Source organism: Lissotriton vulgaris, unplaced genomic scaffold (assembly GCF_964263255.1).
Source record: "Lissotriton vulgaris unplaced genomic scaffold, aLisVul1.2 SCAFFOLD_301, whole genome shotgun sequence".
NCBI classification, from domain to species: Eukaryota; Metazoa; Chordata; class Amphibia; order Caudata; family Salamandridae; genus Lissotriton; species Lissotriton vulgaris.
This window is the reverse complement of record NW_028244321.1, coordinates 1738903-1763468: the sequence shown is the minus strand read 5'-3', so window position 1 is coordinate 1763468 and position 24566 is coordinate 1738903. Positions and strand designations below refer to the sequence as shown.

At 41.8% G+C, this 24566-nt stretch overlaps 8 non-coding genes across 8 annotated transcripts; all 8 read right to left on the bottom strand.

Moving 5' to 3' along the window:
• Positions 1-169: 169 nt before the first annotated feature.
• TRNAH-GUG (transfer RNA histidin (anticodon GUG)) lies at positions 170-241 on the bottom strand. Its single transcript has one exon. It is a non-coding gene; the product is annotated as a tRNA-His (tRNA).
• A 1288-nt stretch (positions 242-1529) lies between these two features.
• Positions 1530-1611, bottom strand: TRNAS-AGA (transfer RNA serine (anticodon AGA)). Its single transcript has one exon. It is a non-coding gene; the product is annotated as a tRNA-Ser (tRNA).
• Positions 1612-4462: 2851 nt separating this feature from the next.
• On the bottom strand, positions 4463-4544 carry TRNAS-AGA (transfer RNA serine (anticodon AGA)). The gene has a single exon. It is a non-coding gene; the product is annotated as a tRNA-Ser (tRNA).
• Positions 4545-7395: 2851 nt separating this feature from the next.
• Positions 7396-7477, bottom strand: TRNAS-AGA (transfer RNA serine (anticodon AGA)). The gene has a single exon. It is a non-coding gene; the product is annotated as a tRNA-Ser (tRNA).
• Positions 7478-16269: 8792 nt separating this feature from the next.
• TRNAY-AUA (transfer RNA tyrosine (anticodon AUA)) lies at positions 16270-16351 on the bottom strand. Its single transcript has one exon. It is a non-coding gene; the product is annotated as a tRNA-Tyr (tRNA).
• A 1498-nt stretch (positions 16352-17849) lies between these two features.
• TRNAH-GUG (transfer RNA histidin (anticodon GUG)) lies at positions 17850-17921 on the bottom strand. Its single transcript has one exon. It is a non-coding gene; the product is annotated as a tRNA-His (tRNA).
• A 2864-nt stretch (positions 17922-20785) lies between these two features.
• Positions 20786-20857, bottom strand: TRNAH-GUG (transfer RNA histidin (anticodon GUG)). Its single transcript has one exon. It is a non-coding gene; the product is annotated as a tRNA-His (tRNA).
• Positions 20858-22146: 1289 nt separating this feature from the next.
• TRNAS-AGA (transfer RNA serine (anticodon AGA)) lies at positions 22147-22228 on the bottom strand. The gene has a single exon. It is a non-coding gene; the product is annotated as a tRNA-Ser (tRNA).
• Positions 22229-24566: the final 2338 nt, after the last annotated feature.

The window sequence follows — 24566 nt, the reverse complement described above, 5'->3', positions numbered from 1 at the left end:
AAGTACAGTATACCTACATCTTATAATCATGTGTGTTTAAATAATTTGTCGTTAGATCGTTTAAATATTGAAAAGGATCTGTTTTTAATAGACATTTTACAAAAACAACTGGTACATTTGGGAATTCTGTAAAGGAAAAACCCAACTGCTGTGACATTGCCAACCACAATGCCGTGACTCGGATTCGAACCGAGGTTGCTGCGGCCACAACGCAGAGTACTAACCACTATACGATCACGGCGAGCAACTTGGGCTCAATAACGTACAGTGACATGAAGAAATTATAATTCGGAACACTCAGGGCTACTCCTGTGATAGGCTGAATGTGTTCATTGCTTCCTCATTCCTTATACAAAGGCTTTATCTCCTCAGTGGTTGATAGGCTGAAACCGTTTCCTGGCCGCCTGCTTGTGAACTGGCAGGAGTCAAAGATCACACATACACTGGTGGGCCTGTGATGGGACACCAATGCAGATAAACACACCTGGCGCAGATATTCTATTCTGTTTATTAGACCTGCATCTCCCCTGTACCTCCTCAAGCCATCTGTATGTGAAGCAAGAAAGAGTTAAGGAACGGTCCATCTACACTTTTATTGGGAGGATGCTGCCGTGAGCTCCTCCCAGCTAATCACACAAACAGCAGTAAAGCAAGATAACTAAACAGTTAGGGGAGACTGCATGGTAAGGTTTTTGAGGAATTATTGAAACTGACCTCAGTGACCCATAATCAGAGCTGTGGCTAATGACAGCATGCCTAATTATGATGAAGCAAGCACCATGGCTCGTAGGGGCCCCGCAACACACTTTTCTTATCTCATTGAATTAAAGTATAAACTCCTGCCATGTGTGAGTGGTAAAGGCTTGTTAATTTTGTTGCTTTTCAAATTCACGTCTGACAACAAGACGAAGGAACATTGGGGCATCAGACGCTTTGGAAAGTAGCCACCAACCGCAGAGAAAGAGAGAAAGAGGGAAAAGACAGTATGAGGTGTGGAGAAAGTAGCAGCAGGTACAAGGAGCTCAAATGAGATTAATGGCGCATAAATAGAGCACGTAAAGGAACAGTTCAAATCTAAGAAAAGGGAAAGAAAAGACTAGGAAAAAACACAGAAAGAGCTTGTAGATGAAATTCTCTTCCAGGGACAGTAGGTTAAGAGAAATTACACAGGGAGCAGTTAAGCTTGTAACACGGGGGAGAATAGAAAAGAAAATGCAGTTTTATGAAGTGTGTTTGCCTAATCCAGCTAGCACTTTTATTTTATTTCTCTATTTGCTTCTTTTATTGGTAAAGTAAGTTTCAAGTGCATGCACAGGTATGACCGAGAGAGCCAGGGTATAATAATTTGAAGCGTTTGCACAAGCGCTAATGAAGGACGAGAGTTATAGCAAAGATATGAAAGGGGGAGCGATAATAAATATGTGATATGGCAATAGTGACACCAAAATAAGCCACCTATTTATAAAACTGACATGGAAGAAATACTAAAGGTTAACTTCTGAAATTGTAGCCGATGTTAAAAAGATTCTCGTTGTCGGCAGAATTCGAACCTGCGCGGGGAGACCCCAATGGATTTCTAGTCCATCGCCTTAACCACTCGGCTACAACAACTGACTGTAAGGCGTGTGCACATAATCCGTATGCAAGTTTTCAAGGTGTCCCACAGCACATTCCTGATATTCTGCAATGCACTTTTTAAAAATAATGTTTTTTTCAGCAGGCACATTCTCTCCTAAAAACAAAAATGCATGTGTATATCTCTAGTTTGGAATACCATAGCCTTGCATGCATACTCTCATGGGTCACTCAAGTATTTTGGACCCTATTGCTCTCTGTTTTCGTGCTGCTTTTAGTATATGGCCCATATTACAGAAGTCTACCATCTTTGAGTATTTGAGGCTCCTTTGTAAGTGCTTTATATTTTTTCCTTGAAGAGCTATATAATAAAGGGGTCCGGGAAAGATTTCATTTATGGAAGATAAAAGAAGGCCCACTTGTCTCACCAAATGCTGTAGAGAAACCTGATGTTTTACTCATGTTATCCTTAGTTCGTTTTTGTTAGACCTTGCATTCTTAAGGTGGTCCCAACCCCACCTTATTGCTTTTCACCTCCGCATTTTGCTGTATCTTTTTGTTGGCCTTAGGACTCTGATCACTTTATCGCTACTAATCAGTGCTGAAGTGCACGTGCTTCTTCCCTAATCATGTGTATAATTGGAGTATACCTGACTGACAGATTTAATTTACTTGAAAGCCCCTTTTAGAGTGGTATACCATATACCCAGGGACTGATTGTGCCGCCCAAAGAAATAGCATTTCAAACCTGTCTCAAGCCTGCTACTGCAGTGCCTGTGCTGCAGTGTACTGCCACTTCGACTTGGCATTTAAAACTACTTGCCAAGCCTTAAACTCCAATTTTATTACATATCAGTAACCCCTAAGGTAGGTCCTAGGTAGTCCTAGGGGCATCATGCTATGTAAGTAAAAGGTAAGACATGTACTGTAGTAGTTTGTATGTCCTAGTAGTATCAAACAGTCTATTACATTTTTCACTACTGTGAGGTCTGCCCCTCTCATAGGTTAGCATTGGGTATTCCCTTATACTTTTTGGGGGGTAATTCCATATCAGAGAGGAGAAGCTTTATTTATTTATTAATAAATCCTATCTACTGGTGAGGTTGGATTTAATCTTACTATTGTATAAATGCCATTTTTAGAGAGTGAGCATTTCTCTGCACTTACTGCTCTATTTGCATGAAAACCTGTCTTCAATTGACGTCTGGATTGGGCTGCGAGACAGCTACATATGTGCATTCCCTGTAGACAGCCACAACACAGGTCACTCAACTGCAACTGCATTCATCTGCATTCTGATTGGCCTGGGGGAGAGCCCCGCTCCCCTTACCGCAAATATGTTCAAGAACGATAATTTATGTCAGTAAGTACAGTATACCTACATCTTATAATCATGTGTGTTTAAATAATTTGTCGTTAGATCGTTTAAATATTGAAAAGGATCGGTTTTTAATAGACATTTTACAAAAACAACTGGTACATTTGGGAATTCTGTAAAGGAAAAACCCAACTGCCGTGACATTGCCAACCACAATGCCGTGACTCGGATTAAAACCGAGGTTGCTGCGGCCACAACGCAGAGTACTAACCACTATACGATCACGGCGAGCTACTTGGGCTCAATAACGTACAGTGACATGAAGAAATTATAATTCGGAACACTCAGGGCTACTCCTGTGATAGGCTGAATGTGTTCATTGCTTCCTCATTCCTTATACAAAGGCTTTATCTCCTCAGTGGTTGATAGGCTGAAACCGTTTCCTGGCCGACTGCTTGTGAACTGGCAGGAGTCAAAGATCACACATACACTGGTGGGCCTGTGATGGGACACCAATGCAGAGAAACACACCTGGTGCAGATATTCTATTCTGTTTATCAGACCTGCATCTCCCCTGTACCTCCTCAAGCCATCTGTATGTGAAGCAAGAAAGAGTTAAGGAACGGTCCATCTACACTTTTATTGGGAGGATGCTGCCGTGAGTTCCTCCCAGCTAATCACACAAACAGCAGTAAAGCAAAATAACTACACAGTTAGGGGGGACTGCATGGTTAGGTTTTTGAGGAATTATTGAAACTGACCTCAGTGACCCATAATCAGAGCTGTGGCTAATGACTGCATGCCTAATTATGATGAAGCAAGCACCATGGCTCGTAGGGGCCCCACAACACACTTTTCTTAGCTCATTGAATTAAAGTATAAACTCCTGCCATGTGTGAGTGGTAAAGGCTTGTTAATTTTGTTGCTTTTCAAATTCACGTCTGACAACAAGACGAAGGAACATTGGGGCATCAGACGCTTTGGAAAGTAGCCACCAACCGCAGAGAAAGAGGGAAAAGGCAGTATGAGGTGTGGAGAAAACAGCAGCAGGTACAAGGAGCTCAAATGAGATTAATGGCGCCTAAATAGAGCACGTAAAGGAACAGTTACAAATCTAAGAAAAGGGAAAGAAAAGACTAGGAAAAAATACAGAAAGAGCTTGTAGATGAAATTCTCTTCCAGGAACAACAGGTTAAGAGAAATTACACAGGGAGCAGTTAAGCTTGTAACACGGGGGAGAATAGAAAAGAAAATGCAGTTTTATGAAGTGTGTTTGCCTAATCCAGCTAGCACTTTTATTTTATTTCTCTATTTGCTTCTTTTATTGGTAAAGTAAGTTTCAAGTGCATGCACAGGTACGACCGAGAGAGCCAGGGTATAATAATTTGAAGCGTTTGCACCAGCGCTAATGAAGGACGAGAGTTATAGCAAAGATCTGAAAGGGGGAGCGATAATAAATATGTGATATGGCAATAGTGACACCAAAATAAGCCACCTATTTATAAAACTGACATGGAAGAAATACTAAAGGTTAACTTCTGAAATTGTAGCCGATGTTAAAAAGATTCTCGTTGTCGGCAGGATTCGAACCTGCGCGGGGAGACCTCAATGGATTTCTAGTCCATCGCCTTAACCACTCGGCCACAACAACTGACTGTAAGGCGTGTGCACATAATCTGTATGCAAGTTTTCAAGGTGTTCCACAGCAAATTTCTGATATTCTGCAATGTACTTTTTAAAAAAAATGTTTTTTTCAGCAGGCATATTCACTCCTAAAAACAAAAATTGCATGCGTGTATCTCTAGTTTGGAATACCATAGGCTTGCATGCATACTCTCATGGGTCACTCAAGTTTTTTGGACCCTATTGCACTCTGTTTTCGTGCTGCTTTTAGTATATGGCCCATATTACAGAAGTCTACCATCTTTGAGTATTTGAGGCTCCTTTGTAAGTGCTTTATATTTTTTCCTTGAAGAGCTATATAATAAAGGGGTCCGGGAAAGATTCCATTTATGGAAGATAAAAGAAGGCCCACTTGTCTCACCAAATGCTGTAGAGAAACCTGATGTTTTACTCATGTTATCCTTAGTTCGTTTTTGTTAGACCTTGCATTCTTAAGGTGGTCCCAACCCCACCTTATTGCTTTTCACCTCCGCATTTTGCTGTATCTTTTTGTTGGCCTTAGGACTCTGGTCACTTTATTGCTACTAATCAGTGCTGAAGTGCACGTGCTTCTTCCTTAATCATGTGTATAATTTAAGTATACCTGACTGACAGATTTAATTTACTTGAAAGCCCCTTGTAAAGTGGTATACCATATACCCAGGGACTGATTGTGCAGCCCAAAGAAATAGCATTTCAAACCTGTCTCAAGCCTGCTACTGCAGTGCCTGTGCTGCAGTGTACTGCCACTTCGACTTGGCATTTAAAACTACTTGCCAAGCCTTAAACTCCAATTTTATTACATATCAGTAACCCCTAAGGTAGGCCCTAAGTAGTCCTAGGGGCATCATGCTATGTAAGTTAAAGGTAAGACATGTACTGTGGTAGTTTGTATGTCCTAGTAGTATCAAACAGTCTATTACATTTTTCACTACTGTGAGGTCTGCCCCTCTCATAGGTTAGCATTGGGTATTCCCTTATACTTTATGGGGGGTAATTCCATATCAGAGAGGAGAAGCTTTATTTATTTATTGATAAATCCTATCTACTGGTGAGGTTGGATTTAATCTTACTATTGTATAAATGCCATTTTTAGAGAGTGAGCATTTCTCTGCACTTACTGCTCTATTTGCATGAAAACCTGTCTTCAATTGACGTCTGGATTGGGCTGCGAGACAGCTACATATGTGCATTCCCTGTAGACAGCCACAACACAGGTCACTCAACTGAAACTGCATTCATATGCATTCTGATTGGCCTGGGGGAGAGCCCAGCTCCCCTTACCGCAAATATGTTCAAGAACGATAATTTATGTCAGTAAGTACAGTATACCTACATCTTATAATCATGTGTGTTTAAATAATTTGTCGTTAGATCGTTTGAATATTGAAAAGGATCTGTTTTTAATAGACATTTTACAAAAACAACTGGTACATTTGGGAATTCTGTAAAGGAAAAACCCAACTGCCGTGACATTGCCAACCACAATGCCGTGACTCAGATTCGAACCGAGGTTGCTGCGGCCACAACGCAGAGTACTAACCACTATACGATCACGGTGAGCTACTTGGGCTCAATAACGTACAGTGACATGAAGAAATTATAATTCGGAACACTCAGGGCTACTCCTGTGATAGGCTGAATGTGTTCATTGCTTCCTCATTCCTTATACAAAGGCTTTATCTCCTCAGTGGTTGATAGGCTGAAACCGTTTCCTGGCCGCCTGCTTGTGAACTGGCAGGAGTCAAAGATCACACATACACTGGTGGGCCTGTGATTGGACACCAATGCAGAGAAACACACCTGGCGCAGATATTCTATTCTGTTTATTAGACCTGCATCTCCCCTGTACCTCCTCAAGCCATCTGTATGTGAAGCAAGAAAGAGTTAAGGAACGGTCCATCTACACTTTTATTGGGAGGATGCTGCCGTGAGCTCCTCCCAGCTAATCACACAAACAGCAGTAAAGCAAGATATCTACACAGTTAGGGGGGACTGCATGGTTAGGTTTTTGAGGAATTATTGAAACTGACCTCAGTGACCCATAATCAGAGCTGTGGCTAATGACTGCATGCCTAATTATGATGAAGAAAGCACCATGGCTCGTAGGGGCCCCACAACACACTTTTCTTAGCTCATTGAATTAAAGTATAAACTTCTGCCATGTGTGAGTGGTAAAGGCTTGTTAATTTTGTTGCTTTTCAAATTCATGTCTGACAACAAGACGAAGGAACATTGGGGCATCAGATGCTTTGGAAAGTAGCCACCAACCGCAGAGAAAGAGGGAAAAGGCAGTATGAGGTGTGGAGAAAACAGCAGCAGGTACAAGGAGCTCAAATGAGATTAATGGCGCCTAAATAGAGCACGTAAAGGAACAGTTACAAATCTAAGAAAAGGGAAAGAAAAGACTAGGACAAAACACAGAAAGAGCTTGTAGATGAAATTCTCTTCCAGGAACAGCAGGTTAAGAGACATTACACAGGGCGCAGTTAAGCTTGTAACACTGGAGAGAATAGAAAAGAAAATGCAGTTTTATGAAGTGTGTTTGCCTAATCCAGCTAGCACTTTTATTTTATTTCTCTATTTGCTTCTTTTATTGGTAAAGTAAGTTTCAAGTGCATGCACAGGTATGACCGAGAGAGCCAGGGTATAATAATTTGAAGCACATGCACCAGCGCTAATGAAGGACGAGAGTTATAGCAAAGATATGAAGGGGGAGCGATAATAAATATGTGATATGGCAATAGTGACACCAAAATAAGCCACCTATTTATAAAACTGACATGGAAGAAATACTAAAGGTTAACTTCTGAAATTGTAGCCGATGTTAAAAAGATTCTCATTGTCGGCAGGATTCGAACCTGCGCGGGGAGACCCCAATGGATTTCTAGTCCATCGCCTTAACCACTCGGCCACAACAACTGACTGTAAGGCGTGTGCACATAATCTGTATGCAAGTTTTCAAGGTGTCCCACAGCAAATTCCTGATATTCTGCAATGGACTTTTTAAAAAAATGTTTTTTTCAGCAGCCACATTCTCTCCTAAAAACAAAAATTGCATGCGTATATCTCTAGTTTGGAATACCATAGGCTTGCATGCATACGCTCATGGGTCACTCAAGTTTTTTGGACCCTATTGCACCCTGTTTTCGTGCTGCTTTTAGTATATGGCCCATATTACAGAAGTCTACCATCTTTGAGTATTTGAGGCTCCTTTGTAAGTGCTTTATATTTTTTCCTTGAAGCGCTATATAATAAAGGGGTCCGGGAAAGATTGCATTTATGGAAGATAAAAGAAGGCCCACTTGTCTCACCAAATGCTGTAGAGAAACCTGATGTTTTACTCATGTTATCCTTAGTTCATTTTTGTTAGACCTTGCATTCTTAAGGTGGTCCAACCCCACCTTATTGCTTTTCACCTCCGCATTTTGCTGTATCTTTTTGTTGGCCTTAGGACTCTGATCACTTTATCGCTACTAATCAGTGCTGAAGTGCACGTGCTTCTTCCTTAATCATTTGTATAATTGGAGTATACCTGACTGACAGATTTAATTTACTTGAAAGCCCCTTGTAAAGTGGTATACCATATACCCAGGGACTGATTGTGCCGCCCAAAGAAATAGCATTTCAAACCTGTCTCAAGCCTGCTACTGCAGTGCCTGTGCTGCAGTGTACTGCCACTCCGACTTGGCATTTAAAACTACTTGCCAAGCCTTAAACTCCAATTTTATTACATATCAGTAACCCCTAAGGTAGGCCCTAGGTAGTCCTAGGGGCATCATGCTATGTAGGTAAAAGGTAAGACATGCACTGTGGTAGTTTGTATGTCCTAGTAGTATCAAACAGTCTATTACATTTTTCACTACTGTGAGGTCTGCCCCTCTCATAGGTTAGCATTGGGTATTCCCTTATACTTTTTGGGGGGTAATTCCATATCAGAGAGGAGAAGCTTTATTTATTTATTGATAAATCCTATCTACTGGTGAGGTTGGATTTAATCTTACTATTGTATAAATGCCATTTTTAGAGAGTGAGCATTTCTCTGCACTTACTGCTCTATTTGCATGAAAACCTGTCTTCAATTGACGTCTGGATTGTGCTGCGAGACAGCTACATATGAGCATTCCCTGTAGACAGCCACAACACAGGTCACTCAACTGCAACTGCATTCATCTGCATTCTGATTGGCATGGGGGAGAGCTCCGCTCCCCTTACCGCAAATATGTTCAAGAACGATAATTTATGTCAGTAAGAACAGTATACCTACATCTTATAATCATGTGTGTTTAAATAATTTGTCGTTAGATCGTTTAAATATTGAAAAGGATCTGTTTTTAATAGACATTTTACAAAAACAACTGGTACATTTGGGAATTCTGTAAAGGAAAAACCCAACTGCCGTGACATTGCCAACCACAATGCCGTGACTCGGATTCGAACCGAGGTTGCTGCGGCCACAACGCAGAGAACTAACCACTATACGTTCACGGCGAGCTACTTGGGCTCAATAACGTACAGTGACATGAAGAAATTATAATTCGGAACACTCGGGGCTATTCCTGTGATAGGCTGAATGTGTTCATTGCTTCCTCATTCCTTATACAAAGGCTTTATCTCCTCAGTGGTTGATAGGCTGAAACCGTTTCCTGGCCGCCTGCTTGTGAACTGGCAGTAGTCAAACATCACACATACACTGGTGGGCCTGTGATGGGACACCAATGCAGAGAAACACACCTGGCGCAGATATTCTATTCTGTTTATTAGACCTGCATCTCCCCTGTACCTCCTCAAGCCATCTGTATGTGAAGCAAGAAAGAGTTAAGGAACGGTCCATCTACACTTTTATTGTGAGGATGCTGCCGTGAGCTCCTCCCAGCTAATCACACAAACAGCAGTAAAGCAAGATAACTACACAGTTAGGGGGGACTGCATGGTTAGGTTTTTGAGGAATTATTGAAACTGACCTCATTGACCCATAATCAGAGCTGTGGCTAATGACTGCATGCCTAATTATGATGAAGCAAGCACCATGGCTCGTAGGGGCCCCGCAACACACTTTTCTTAGCTCATTGAATTAAAGTATAAACTTCTGCCATGTGTGAGTGGTAAAGGCTTGTTAATTTTGTTGCTTTTCAAATTCACGTCTGACAACAAGACAAAGGAACATTGGGGCATCAGACGCTTTGGAAAGTAGCCACCAACCGCAGAGAAAGAGAGAAAGAGGGAAAAGACAGTATGAGGTGTGGAGAAAACAGCAGCAGGTACAAGGAGCTCAAATGAGATTAATGGCGCCTAAATAGAGCACGTAAAGGAATAGTTACAAATCTAAGAAAAGGGAAAGAAAAGACTAGGAAAAAACACAGAAAGAGCTTGTAGATGAAATTCTCTTCCAGGAACAGCAGGTTAAGAGAAATTACACAGGGAGCAGTTAAGCTTGTAACACGGGGGAGAATAAAAAAGAAAATGCAGTTTTATGAAGTGTGTTTGCCTAATCCAGCTAGCACTTTTATTTTATTTCTCTATTTGCTTCTTTTATTGGTAAAGTAAGTTTCAAGTGCATGCACAGGTATGACCGAGAGAGCCAGGGTATAATAATTTGAAGCGTTTGCACCAGCGCTAATGAAGGACGAGAGTTATAGCAAAGATATGAAAGGGGGAGCGATAATAAATATGTGATATGGCAATAGTGACACCAAAATAAGCCACCTATTTATAAAACTGACATGGAAGAAATACTAAAGGTTAACTTCTGAAATTGTAGCCGATGTTAAAAAGATCCTCGTTGTCGGCAGGATTCGAACCTGCGCGGGGAGACCCCAATGGATTTCTAGTCCATCGCCTTAACCACGCGGCCACAACAACTGACTGTAAGGCGTGTGCACATAATCTGCATGCAAGTTTTCAAGGTGTCCCACAGCAAATTCCTCATATTCTGCAACGCACTTTTTAAAAAGAATGTTTTTTTCAGCCGGCACATTCTCTCCTAAAAACAAAAATTGCATGCGTATATCTCTAGTTTGGAATACCATAGGCTTGCATGCATGCTCTCATGGGTCACTCAAGTTTTTTGGACCCTATTGCACTCTGTTTTCGTGCTGCTTTTAGTATATGGCCCATATTACAGAAGTCTACCATCTTTGAGTATTTGAGGCTCCTTTGTAAGTGCTTTATATTTTTTCCTTGAAGAGCTATATAATAAAGGGGTCCGGGAAAGATTGCATTTATGGAAGATAAAAGAAGGCCCACTTGTCTCACCAAATGCTGTAGAGAAACCTGATGTTTTACTCATGTTATCCTTAGTTCGTTTTTGTTAGACCTTGCATTCTTAAGGTATTCCCAACCCCACCTTATTGCTTTTCACCTCCGCATTTTGCTGTATCTTTTTGTTGGCCTTAGGACTCTGATCACTTTATCGCTACTAATCAGTGCTGAAGTGCACGTGCTTCTTCCCTAATCATGTGTATAATTGGAGTATACCTGACTGACAGATTTAATTTACTTGAAAGCCCCTTGTAAAGTGGTATACCATATATCCAGGGACTGATTGTGCCGCCAAAGAAATAGCATTTCAAACCTGTCTCAAGCCTGCTACTGCAGTGCCTGTGCTGCAGTGTACTGTCACTTCGACTTGGCATTTAAAACTACTTGCCAAGCCTTAAACTCCAATTTTATTACATATCAGTAACCCCTAAGGTAGGCCCTAGGTAGTCCTAGGGGCATCTTGGTATGTAAGTAAAAGGTAAGACATGTACTGTCCTAGCTTGGAAAACGAAAACAGATCAATCCAGAAACAATATTTTAAACATATATAATCAGGATCAATCAACCGTCTCTTCAGATTATGTCGCAATAAGAAAGGAATTCTTCAATTTCTTCACTTCAATATATAAGGAGGACACAAATCCAACAGAAGAAGAAATTGAAAATTACCTTGAAAAGATCCAACTCCCGCATTTGACGGAGGAAGAGGCGGAGCTTATGAATTCTGAAATAACAGTAGAAGAAGTAAGGAGCGCCATAAGTCAACTAAAGAAAGGAAAAGCGGCAGGTCCAGACGCATTGCCCAACGAATTTTATACCGCGCTGAAAGAAACACTAATCGAACCTCTAACTGAAACGATGAACAAGATATATCTGGAACATGAAATGATCCCAGACTCATGGAACAATGCCACGATAAGCATACTGCTTAAACCAGGAAAAAACCCAAAGATCTGCGCATCATATAGACCAATATCGCTCCTAAATTGCGATGATAAGATCTTCATGAACATAATAGCAAAAAGAGTATCTAAAGTTATGCCTAAATTAATCGATCAGGACCAAAAGGGTTTTATAAAAGGCAGACAGATACAAGAAATCACGCATGAACTAATAGCAACAATCGACATAGCGATACTGGAAAATCTTCCTCTTACACTTATCACATATGATGCCGCCAAAGCTTTCGATTGTGTAAATTGGGCTTTTCTAATCAAAAGCATAGAGAAAAGCAAGTTCGGTTTCAACTTCATCCACATGGTTAGCGAAATTTATTCGAACCCAAGAACAAAGGTAGCTGTCAACGGCAACCTTACAGAAAATATTGAGATCCAAAGAGGCACAAGTCAGAGATGTCCTTTATCTCCATTACATTTTAATTTATATATTGAACCCTTGGCATGCTCCATTAGAAATAACATCAATATCACACCTTTCAGATATTTACAATGGACAAGGAAAGTAGCGCTCTACGCAGATGACCTAATGGTGTTCACGGATAATTACAATTTCTCTAAAATGGCAATTGATGAAGAAATGAATAAATTTGGAAAAGTTTCAGGATATCTGATAAATACTGACAAAACGGAGATAATGAGCTGGAACTCACAATTAACTTCACCGCTTTTGAAGGATAAAATAAAATATTTAGGAATTACCATAACACAAGATCTTGGGAAACTAGCGGAAATAAACCTCAACCTAATTATGAATGAAACGAGAAGGCTCTTCAAAATCTGGTCAGGTCTACCATTAAGCTTTTTCGGTATTCTAATATAATTAAAATGTCAATTATTCCAAAATTTACCTATCTTTTCAATAACATTCCATCAGAATTCGAGAAGGATGCCCTAAAAAAAATACAAGGAGAAATATCTAGCTTTATTTGGTCATCAAAGAGTGCAAGAATTTCATGGAATAAACTCAGGAGAAAGAAGGAACAAGGGGGCATAGCAAGTCCAGATTTATATGAATATTACAGATCCTTCCAATTCAAAAACGCTAGAGTCTTACTGAAAGCACACCAAGCATATCCAATATACTTGCAATACCTGACAAATGGCGAAGATTATTTCCTCTTCAAGTTTGGCCACCCGAAATTTTTCAAAAAAGTCAAACTAAAAGTTCTGAAGAATGCCGTCAAGATCTGGAATCAAATAAGATCCATTACACAGATTCCATATTATAGTAATATGGCTCCAATTTGGGACTCCCCAGGCACCCCTGACTGTTTAAAAGACTCTTTATCAAAACCACTTAGGCAGCATGGCATTGAAAAATGGGGACAACTTTTATCTGGACACTCCCTGATATCATGGGATCATTTGCAAATAATTACAGACCGCAAAATTTCAAAATTTAAATATTATCAACTGAGCAGTTGGGTAAGCAACATTCCAAAGGGAGCCTCAGATCCGGAAAACCTAGAACCAGAAATGGTGGGTGAAACGGTATTAAAGAAGGAAGTATCAAAATGGTATTGGGCATTAATTGAAACAGAAAAAGAAGAATTAACAACTGCTGAAAAAATATGGAAGAAAGACTTACAATATGAAGCTTCAGACCTTTGTCAATTCTGGAAAAAATCAGTAGAAAAATGTTGGTTATGTGTAAAGGCCGCCCCACTAAAGAGGAATCACCTTTTCTCTATACACAGAGCGTACTGGACCCCCAAAAAGTTATCAAAGTTCAAAGGAACTTCCGTAAAATCATGCAGCAAATGCGGAGAGGAAAAAGCGGATGAAATACATATGTTCTGTGGGTGCCCCTCGCTCACACAATATTGGCAAGAAATTGGTAAGACTCTAACCGCAATACTGGCAACTCCAATAACTGTGAGTATTATTTTAATTATTTTTGGGATATATTGCACTACTCAACTGAATCAGATAAAGTTAGACAATCACCAAGAAAACTTATTATTTGTCATGATCTTGTTAGCTCGCAGAGAGATTTGTATTAATTGGACAAAACCGGTTCCCCCAACACATGAAAGCTGGTTAAACACGGCAATAAGAATTAGTAGTCTAGATAGAAAAGGGAAACAAACCAAAAAAATGAAATACTGGGAGATCCTGGAAAATTATATTAAATCTAGACAATAATCAATAATCTCTTCCTGCCAGAGGCCCCTTTGCCGGTTTCCCTTTTTCTTTTCGTTTCTCTTTTTTTCTTTACTTTTTTTTCTTTTTTTTTTTTTTCTAATTCCAATGATTAAGCGGACAATAATTCCTGGCATGACTTGAAGTCTGTCAAACATCCAAAGGGTCACATAACTCCTGAAACAGTGGAATTATTGAGTAAGATGGAGGTGTGCAGAGGAGAACTGATCAGATCAAGAACGAGGCCTACCCCTTGTACCTCTCGATAGACGATCAGGGGCAGTTTTGTGAAACACCTTGTTCAGATGTGTATGATCCCCCAAACGCCTTTCTTTTCGTTTTACTTAACCCGCAAAATGAGGATAAAAAAAAAAAAAAAGACATGTACTGTGGTAGTTTGTATGTCCTAGTAGTATCAAACAGTCTAGTACATTTTTCACTACTGTGAGGTCTGCCCCTCTCATAGGTTAGCATTGGGTATTCCCTTATACTTTTTTGGGGGTAATTCCATATCAGAGAGGAGAGACTTTATTTATTTATTGATAAATCCTATCTACTCGTGAGGTTGGATTTAATCTTACTATTGTATAAATGCCATTTTTAGAGAGTGAGCATTTCTCTGCACTTACTGCTCTATTTGCATGAAAACCTGTCTTCAATTGGCGTCTGGATTGGGCTGCGAGACAGCTACATATGTGCATTCCCTGTAGACAGCCACAACACAGGTCACTCAACTGCAACTGCATTCATCTGCATTCTGATTGGCCTGGGGGAGAGCTCCGCTCCCCTTACCGCAAATATTTTCAAGAACGATAATTTATGTCAGTAAGTACAGTATACCTACATCTTATAATCATGTGTGTTTAAATAATTTGTTGTTAGATCGTTTAAATATTGAAAAGGATCTGTTTTTAATAGACATTTTACAAAAACAACTGGTACATTTGGGAATTCTGTAAAGGAAATACCCAACTGCCGTGACATTGCCAACCACAACACCGTGACTCGGATTCGAACCGAGGTTGCTGCGGCCACAACGCAAAGTACTAACCACTATACGATCACGGCGAGCTACTTGGGCTCAATAACATACAGTGACATGAAGAAATTATAATTAGGAACACTCAGGGCTACTCCTGTGATAGGCTGAATGTGTTCATTGCTTCCTCATTCCTTATACAAAGGCTTTATCTCCTCAGTGGTTGATAGGCTGAAACCGTTTCCTGGCCGCCTGCTTGTGAACTGGCAGGAGTCAAAGATCACACATACACTGGTGGGCCTGTGATGGGACACCAATGCAGAGAAACACACCTGGCGCAGATATTCTATTCTGTTTATTAGACCTGCATCTCCCCTGTACCTCCTCAAGCCATCTGTATGTGAAGCAAGAAAGAGTTAAGGAACGGTCCATCTGCACTTTTATTGGGAGGATGCTGCCGTGAGCTCCTCCCAGCTAATCACACAAACAGCAGTAAAGCAAGATAACTACACAGTTAGGGGGGACTGCATAGTTAGGTTTTTGAGGAATTATTGAAACTGACCTCAGTGACCCATAATCAGAGCTGTGGCTAATAACTGCATGCCTAATCAAGATGAAGCAAGCACCATGGCTCGTAGGGGCCCCACAACACACTTTTCTTAGCTCATTGAATTAAAGTATAAACTTCTGCCATGTGTGAGTGGTAAAGGCTTGTTAAATTTGTTTCTTTTCAAATTCACGTCTGACAACAAGACGAACATTGGAGCATCAGACGCTTTGGAAAGTAGCCACCAACCACAGAGAAAGAGAGAAAGAAGGAAAAGACAGTATGAGGTGTGGAGAAAACAGCAGCAGGTACAAGGAGCTCAAATGAGATTAATGGCGCATAAATAGAGCACATAAAGGAACAGTTACAAATCTAAGAAAAGGGAAAGAAAAGGCTAGGAAAAAACACAGAAAGAGCCTGTAGATGAAATTCTCTTCCAGGGACAGCAGGTTAAGAGAAATTACACAGGGAGCAGTTAGGCTTGTAACACGGGGGAGGATAGAAAAGAAAATGCAGTTTTATGAAGTGTGTTTGCCTAATCCAGCTAGCACTTTTATTTTATTTCTCTATTTGCTTCTTTTATTGGTAAAGTAAGTTTCAAGTGCATGCACAGGTATGACCGAGAGAGCCAGGGTATAATAATTTGAAGCGTTTGCACCAGCGCTAATGAAGGATGAGAGTTATAGCAAAGATATGAAAGGGGGAGCGATAACAAATATGTGATATGGCAATAGTGACACCAAAATAAGCCACCTATTTATAAAACTGACATGGAAGAAATACTAAAGGTTAACTTCTGAAATTGTAGCCGATGTTAAAAGATTCTCGTTGTCAGCAGGATTCGAACCTGCGCAGGGAGACCCCAATGGATTTATAGACCATCGCCTTAACCACTCGGCCACAAACACTGACTGTAAGGTGTGTGCACATAATCTGTATGCAAGTTTTCAAGGTGTCCCACAGCAAATTCCTGATATTCTGCAATGCACTTTTTAAAAATAATGTTTTTTTCAGCAGGCACATTCTCTCCTAAAAACTAAAATTGCATGCTTATATCTCTAGTTTGGAATACCATAGGCTTGCATGCATACTCTCATGGGTCACTCAAGTTTTTTGGACCCTATTGCACTCTGTTTTCGTGCTGCTTTTAGTATATGGCCCGTATTACAGAAGTCTACCATCTTTGAGTATTTGATGCTCCTTTGTAAGTGCTTTATATTTTTTCCTTGAAGAGCTATATAATAAAGGGGTCCGGTAAAGATTGCATTTATGGAAGATAAAAGAAGGCCCACTTGTCTCACCAAATGCTGTAGAGAAACCTGATGTTTTACTCATGTTATCCTTAGTTCATTTTTGTTAGACCTTGCATTCTTAAGGTGGTCCCAACCCCACCTTATTGCTTTTCACCTCCGCATTTTGCTGTATCTTTTTGTTGGCCTTAGGACTCTGATCACTTTATCGCTACTAATCAGTGCTGAAGTGCACGTGCTTCTTCCCTAATCATGTGTATAATTGGAGTATACCTGACTGACAGATTTAATTTACTTGAAAGCCCCTTGTAAAGTGGTATACCATATACCCAGGGACTGATTGTGCCGCCCAAAGAAATAGCATTTAAAACCTGTCTCAAGCCTGCTACTGCAGTGCCTGTGCTGCAGTGTACTGCCACTTCGACTTGGCATTTAAAACTACTTGCGAAGCCTTAAACTCCAATTTTATTACATATCAGTAACCCCTAAGGTAGGCCCTAGGTAGTCCTAGGGGCATCATGCTATGTAAGTAAAAGGTAAGACATGTACTGTGGTAGTTTGTATGTCCTAGTAGTATCAAACAGTCTACTACATTTTTCACTACTGTGAGGTCTGCCCCTCTCATAGGTTAGCATTGGGTATTCCCTTCTACTTTTTGGGTGGTAATTCCATATCAGAGAGGAGAAGCTTTATTTATTTATTGATAAATCCTATCTACTGGTGAGGTTGGATTTAATCTTACTATTGTATAAATGACATTTTTAGAGAGTGAGCATTTCTCTGCACTTACTGCTCTATTTGCATGAAAACCTGTCTCCAATTGACGTCTGGATTGGGCTGCGAGACAGCTACATATGTGCATTCCCTGTAGACAGCCACAACACAGGTCACTCAACTGCAACTGCATTCATCTGCATTCTGATTGGCCTGGGGAGAGCTCCGCTCCCCTTACCGCAAATATGTTCAAGAACGATAATTTATATCAGTAAGTACAGTATACCTACATCTTATAATCATGTGTGTTTAAATAATTTGTCGTTAGATCGTTTAAATATTGAAAAGGATCTGTTTTTATTAGACATTTTACAAAAACAACTGGTACATTTGGGAATTCTGTAAACGAAAAACCCAACTGCCGTGACATTGCCAACCACAATGCCGTGACTCGGAATCGAACCGAGGTTGCTGCGGTCACAACGCAGAGTACTAACCACTATACGATCACGGCGAGCTACTTGGGCTCAATAACGTACAGTGACATGAAGAAATTATAATTCGGAACACTCAGGGCTACTCCTGTGATAGGCTGAATGTGTTCATTGCTTCCTCATTCCTTATACAAAGGCTTTATTTCCTCAGTGGTTGATAGGCTGAAACCGTTTCCTGGCCACCTGCATGTGAACTGGAAGGAGTCAAAGATCACACATACACTGGTGGGCCTGTGATGGGACACCAATGCAGAGAAACACACCTGGCACAGATATCCTATTCTGTTTATTAGACCTGCATCTCCCCTGTACCTCCTCAAGCCATCTGTATGTGAAGCAAGAAAGAGTTAAGGAACGGTCCATCTACACTTTTATTGGGAGGATGCTGCCGTGAGCTCCTCCCAGCTAATCACACAAACAGCAGTAAAGCAAGATAACTACACAGTTAGGGGGGACTGCATGGTTAGGTTTTTGTGGAATTATTGAAACTGACCTCAGTGACCCATAATCAGAGCTGTGGCTAATGACTGCATGCCTAATTATGATGAAGCAAGCACCATGGCTCGTAGGGGCCCCACAGCACACTTTTCTTAGCTCATTAAATTAAAGTATAAACTTCTGCCATGTGTGAGTGGTAAAGGCTTGTTAATTTTGTTGCTTTTCAAATTCACGTCTGACAACAAGACGAAGGAACATTGGGGCATCAGACGCTTTGGAAAGTAGCCACCAACCGCAGAGAAAGAGGGAAAAGACAGTATGAGGTGTGGAGAAAACAGTAGCAGGTACAAGGAGCTCAAATGAGATTAATGGCGCCTAAATAGAGCACGTAGAGGAACAGTTACAAATCTAAGAAAAGGGAAAGAAAAGACTAGGAAAAAACACAGAAAGAGCTTGTAGATGAAATTCTCTTCCAGGAACAGCAGGTTAAGAGAAATTACACAGGGAGCAGTTAAGCTTGTAACACGGGGGAGAATAGAAAAGAAAATGCAGTTTTATGAAGTGTGTTTGCCTAATCCAGCTAGCACTTTTATTTTATTTTTTCTATTGCCTTCTTTTATTGGTAAAGTAAGTTTCAAGTGCATGCACAGGTATGACCGAGAGAGTCAGGGTATAATAATTTGAAGCGCTTGCACCAGCGCTAATGAAGGACGAGAGTTATAGCAAAGATATGAAAGGGGGAGCGATAATAAATATGTGATATGGCAATAGTGACACCAAAATAAGCCACCTATTTATAAAACTGACATGGAAGAAATACTAAAGGTTAACTTCTGAAATTGTAGCAGATGTTAAAAAAAGATCTCCTTGTCGGCAGGATTCGAACCTGCGCGGGGAGACCCCAATGGATTTCTAGTCCATCGCCTGAACCACTCGGCCACAACAACTGACTGTGAGGCGTGTGCACATAATCTGTATGCAAGTTTTCAAGGTGTCCCACAGCAAATTCCTGATATTCTGCAATGCACTTTTTAAAAATAATGTTTTTTTCAGCAGGAACATTCTCTCCTAAAAACAAAAATTGCAGGCGTATATCTCTAGTTTGGATTACCATAATCTTGCATGCATACTCTCATGGGTCACTCAAGTTTTTGGGACCCTATTGCACTCTGTTTTCGTGCTGCTTTTAGTATATGGCCCATATTACAAAAGTCTACCATCTTTGAGTATTTGAGGCTCCTTTGTAAGTGCTTTATATTTTTTCCTTGAAGAGCTATATAATAAAGGGGTCCGGGAAAGATTGCATTTATGGAAGATAAAAGAAGGCCCACTTGTCTCACCAAATGCTGTAGAGAAACCTGATGTTTTACTCATGTTATCCTTAGTTCGTTTTTGTTAGACCTTGCATTCTTAAGGTGGTCCCAACCCCACCTTATTGCTTTTCACCTCCGCATTTTGCTGTATCTTTTTGTTGGCCTTAGGACTCTGATCACTTTATCGCTACTAATCAGTGCTGAAGTGCACGTGCTTCTTCCCTAATCATGTGTATAATTGGAGTATACCTGACTGACAGATTTAATTTACTTGAAAGCCCCTTGTAAAGTGGTATACCATATACCCAGGGACTGATTGTGCCGCCCAAAGAAATAGCATTTCAAACCTGTCTCAAGCCTGCTACTGCAGTGCCTGTGCTGCAGTGTACTGCCACTTCGACTTGGCATTTAAAACTACTTGCCAAGCCTTAAACTCCAATTTTATTACATATCAGTAACCCCTAAGGTAGGCCCTAGGTAGTCCTAGGGGCATCATGCTATGTAAGTAAAAGGTAAGACATGTACTGTGGTAGTTTGTATGTCCTAGTAGTATCAAACAGTCTATTACATTTTTCACTACTGTGAGGTCTGCCCCTCTCATAGGTTAGCATTGGGTATTCCCTTATACTTTTTGGGGGGTAATTCCATATCAGAGAGGAGAAGCTTTATTTATTTATTGATAAATCCTATCTACTGGTGAGGTTGGATTTAATCTTACTATTGTATAAATGCCATTTTTAGAGAGTGAGCATTTCTCTGCACTTACTGCTCTATTTGCATGAAAACCTGTCTCCAATTGACCTCTGGATTGGGCTGCGAGACAGCTACATATGTGCATTCCCTGTAGACAGCCACAACACAGGTCACTCAACTGGAACTGCATTCATCTGCATTCTGATTGGCCAGGGGGAGAGCTCCGCTCCCCTTACCGCAAATATGTTCAAGAACGATAATTTATGTCAGTAAGTACAGTATACCTACATCTTATAATCATGTGTGTTTAAATAATTTGTCGTTAGATCGTTTAAATATTGAAAAGGATCTGTTTTTAATAGACATTTTACAAAAACAACTGGTACATTTGGGAATTCTGTAAAGGAAAAACCCAACTGCCGTGACATTGCCAACCACAATGCCGTGACTCGGAATCGAACCGAGGTTGCTGCGGTCACAACGCAGAGTACTAACCACTATACGATCACGGCGAGCTACTTTGGCTCAATAACGTACAGTGACATGAAGAAATTATAATTCGGAACACTCAGGGCTACTCCTGTGATAGGCTGAATGTGTTCATTGCTTCCTCATTCCTTATACAAAGGCTTTATTTCCTCAGTGGTTGATAGGCTGAAACCGTTTCCTGGCCACCTGCATGTGAACTGGAAGGAGTCAAAGATCACACATACACTGGTGGGCCTGTGATGGGACACCAATGCAGAGAAACACACCTGGCACAGATATCCTATTCTGTTTATTAGACCTGCATCTCCCCTGTACCTCCTCAAGCCATCTGTATGTGAAGCAAGAAAGAGTTAAGGAACGGTCAATCTACACTTTTATTGGGAGGATGCTGCCGTGAGCTCCTCCCAGCTAATCACACAAACAGCAGTAAAGCAAGATAACTACACAGTTAGGGGGGACTGCATGGTTAGGTTTTTGAGGAATTATTGAAACTGACCTCAGTGACCCATAATCAGAGCTGTGGCTAATGACTGCATGCCTAATTATGATGAAGCAAGCACCATGGCTCGTAGGGGCCCCACAGCACACTTTTCTTAGCTCATTGAATTAAAGTATAAACTTCTGCCATGTGTGAGTGGTAAAGGCTTGTTAATTTTGTTGCTTTTCAAATTCACGTCTGACAACAAGACAAAGAAACATTGGGGCATCAGACGCTTCGGAAAGTAGCCACCAACCGCAGAGAAAGAGAGAAAGAGGGAAAAGACAGTATGAGGTGTGGAGAAAACAGCAGCAGGTACAAGGAGCTCAAATGAGATTAATGGCGCCTAAATAGAGCACGTAAAGGAACAGTTACAAAACTAAGAAAAGGGAAAGAAAAGACTAGGAAAAAACACAGAAAGAGCTTGTAGATGAAATTCTCTTCCAGGAACAGCAGGTTAAGAGAAATTACACAGGGAGCAGTTAAGCTTGTAACACGGGGGAGAATAGAAAAGAAAATGCAGTTTTATGAAGTGTGTTTGCCTAATCCAGCTAGCACTTTTATTTTATTTCTCTATTTGCTTCTTTTATTGGTAAAGTAAGTTTCAAGTGCATGCACAGGTATGACCGAGAGAGCCAGGGTATAATAATTTGAAGCGTTTGCACCAGAGCTAATGAAGGACGAGAGTTATAGCAAAGATATGAAAGGGGGAGCGATAATAAATATGTGATATGGCAATAGTGACACCAAAATAAGCCACCTATTTATAAAACTGACATGGAAGAAATACTAAAGGTTATCTTCTGAAATTGCAGCCGATGTTAAAAATATTCTCGTTGTCGGCAGGATTCGAACCTGCGTGGGGAGACCCCAATGGATTTCTAGTCCATCGCCTTAACCACTCGGCCACAACAACTGACTGTAAAGCATGTGCACATAATCTGTATGCAAGTTTTCAAGGTGTCCCACAGCAAATTCCTGATATTCTGCAATGCACTTTTTAAAAATAATGTATTTTTCAGCAGGCACATTCTCTCCTAAAAACAAAAATTGCATGCGTATATCTCTAGTTTGGAATACCATAGGCTTGCATGCATACTCCCATGGGTCACTCAAGTTTTTTGGACCCTATTGCACTCTGTTTTCGTGCTGCTTTTAGTATATGGCCCATATTACAGAAGTCTACCATCTTTGAGTATTTGAGGCTCCTTTGTAAGTGCTTTATATTTTTTCCTTGAAGAGCTATATAATAAAGGGGTCCGGGAAAGATTGCATTTATGGAAGATAAAAGAAGGCCCACTTGTCCCACCAAATGCTGTAGAGAAACCTGATGTTTTACTCATGTTATCCTTATCTTTTTTTTTTTAAATATATTTTTATTGCAGGAATTAGTAAATTGTTACATATCTGACCAGCATTATAGATCAATCAAAATCAGTGGAATACAACCCTCCGTCCCCCAGCAGGATGAACCCTTACACAGCCATTTAGCCCACAATCCAATGGTCGGGCGGCGATATCCAATGGGGACTCAACAGGGAGTCGAAGCTGGTCCGGATGATCCACTGTCCGTCATCTGCTTTTCTAAACAATCCTACAAAACCAAAAGAAAAACCCCTCCCTCAAAACACTATGCACCAAATTAACCCCTGCCCAACCCCACCACCAGTGCACGGCAACAACCGTAATAGGATCTGTGAGAGGACCCACGAGGAAAGCAACAGACCTGTAAAGTGCAATCGCCTATCGGGACTCGGGGCGAGCTGCTTCCTCACTTTCGGAATCGCTGGGGGCGCAATAATCCCTGAGGGCCTGCACTAATGTCTCCCATTCTAGCGCTGCCTCCTGCGCCTTCTCGTTGTGTTGTCTCCTAGCTAACTGGTACCTCAGCGTGCTTTCTCCCGCCGCCCATTTCAAGAGTTCGCTGTGCCATCGGGCCCCCGTCGGACCAACCCGTGCCTTCCAGTTCCTGGTCACCTCTCGTTTAGCAAGGAGAAGCCCCAAATCAATGAATTTACTAGTAATTTTGTTTTTGGGGGTATGTGGAAACCAGTGTAGGAGTCCCACTGCTGCATCAACCGATAAGGATCTCCCCGTTAACTCCTCCAGGGTCTTCCCCACTTCCAGCCAGTAGGAGGACAATCCCGGGCAGGACCACAACATGTGGAGGAGGTCTGCATCCGGCGCCTCGCATCTGGGGCAGTCCGCGGAGCCCGTGGCAAAATACTGTTGGATTTTCGCCGGGGTCAAATATGCCCTATGGAGTACGTAGTAGTGGACCAATTGAAAGCGGGTGTGGCGCGTGCCCTTCCAGGCTCGCCGCACGAGTTGGGACCAGGTCGTCTCTGGGATCTCCTTACCTATGTCTTCCTCCCAACGGGTTCTTAAGGTAGTGAGGGGGGCCAACCCCTCATTGAGCAGTCTACCGTATAGGCAAGTGACCGCCTTCACCGTACCCGCAGACATCATGACGTATTGGCACACCGGTGACGTAGGAGGTTCCTCCTGCCGTGCTTCCAGTGCGCCTGGATCGCTCGGACCAGGGCCGAGTGCAATAGAAAGTTGCCGCGAGGAACCTCGAAGCGATCAGTGAGCTCCTGAAAGGGCAAAAGCGCCCCGTCCTCGTAGAGGTCACCCACCAATTGTAGGCCCGCGTCCTCCCAGTCCGCTAATCGTGACCAATCACCGCCATGAGGCAGGGCCGTCAGCATACCCAAAGGTATTTCGGGTGCATACGGTGTTCGCAACTGGCCCCGGGCGTGGACTCGGTTCCAACACAGGCGAATGGTCTTCTCCTCAAGCGTCAAGTCCTGCAAGGCCAAACGCTGTCGCAGCGCTATGAAGGAGAGAACATGCCTGGCCATCCCCGTGCCTCTTCTGTCCTCCGGGCCTCGGAATTCCCTGGCGACCTCCTGGGTGAGGGTCTGTAGCTGCGCCGCCAAGTAGTACTTTTCAAAGTCCGGCACCGCAAGCCCACCCTCAGCTTTCGGCCTCATCAGGGTCTTGAGGGCCACTCTTCGGCGGCCCGAACCCCAGAGGAATCCGACCACCATTGACCGTAACAGTTGAAATGTGGCCGTTGGGACCCAGATCGGTAGCGCCCGGAAATAATACAGCAACCGGGGGAGCGCCACCATTTTGAGCAAAGCGATCCGCCCTGCCACCAAGAGCGGTAGAACAGCCCAGAAGTCCATGCTACCCCGCAGCGCTCGAGTGCTGTGAGCTATGTTCCCATCCAGGAGATCAGATGGTTC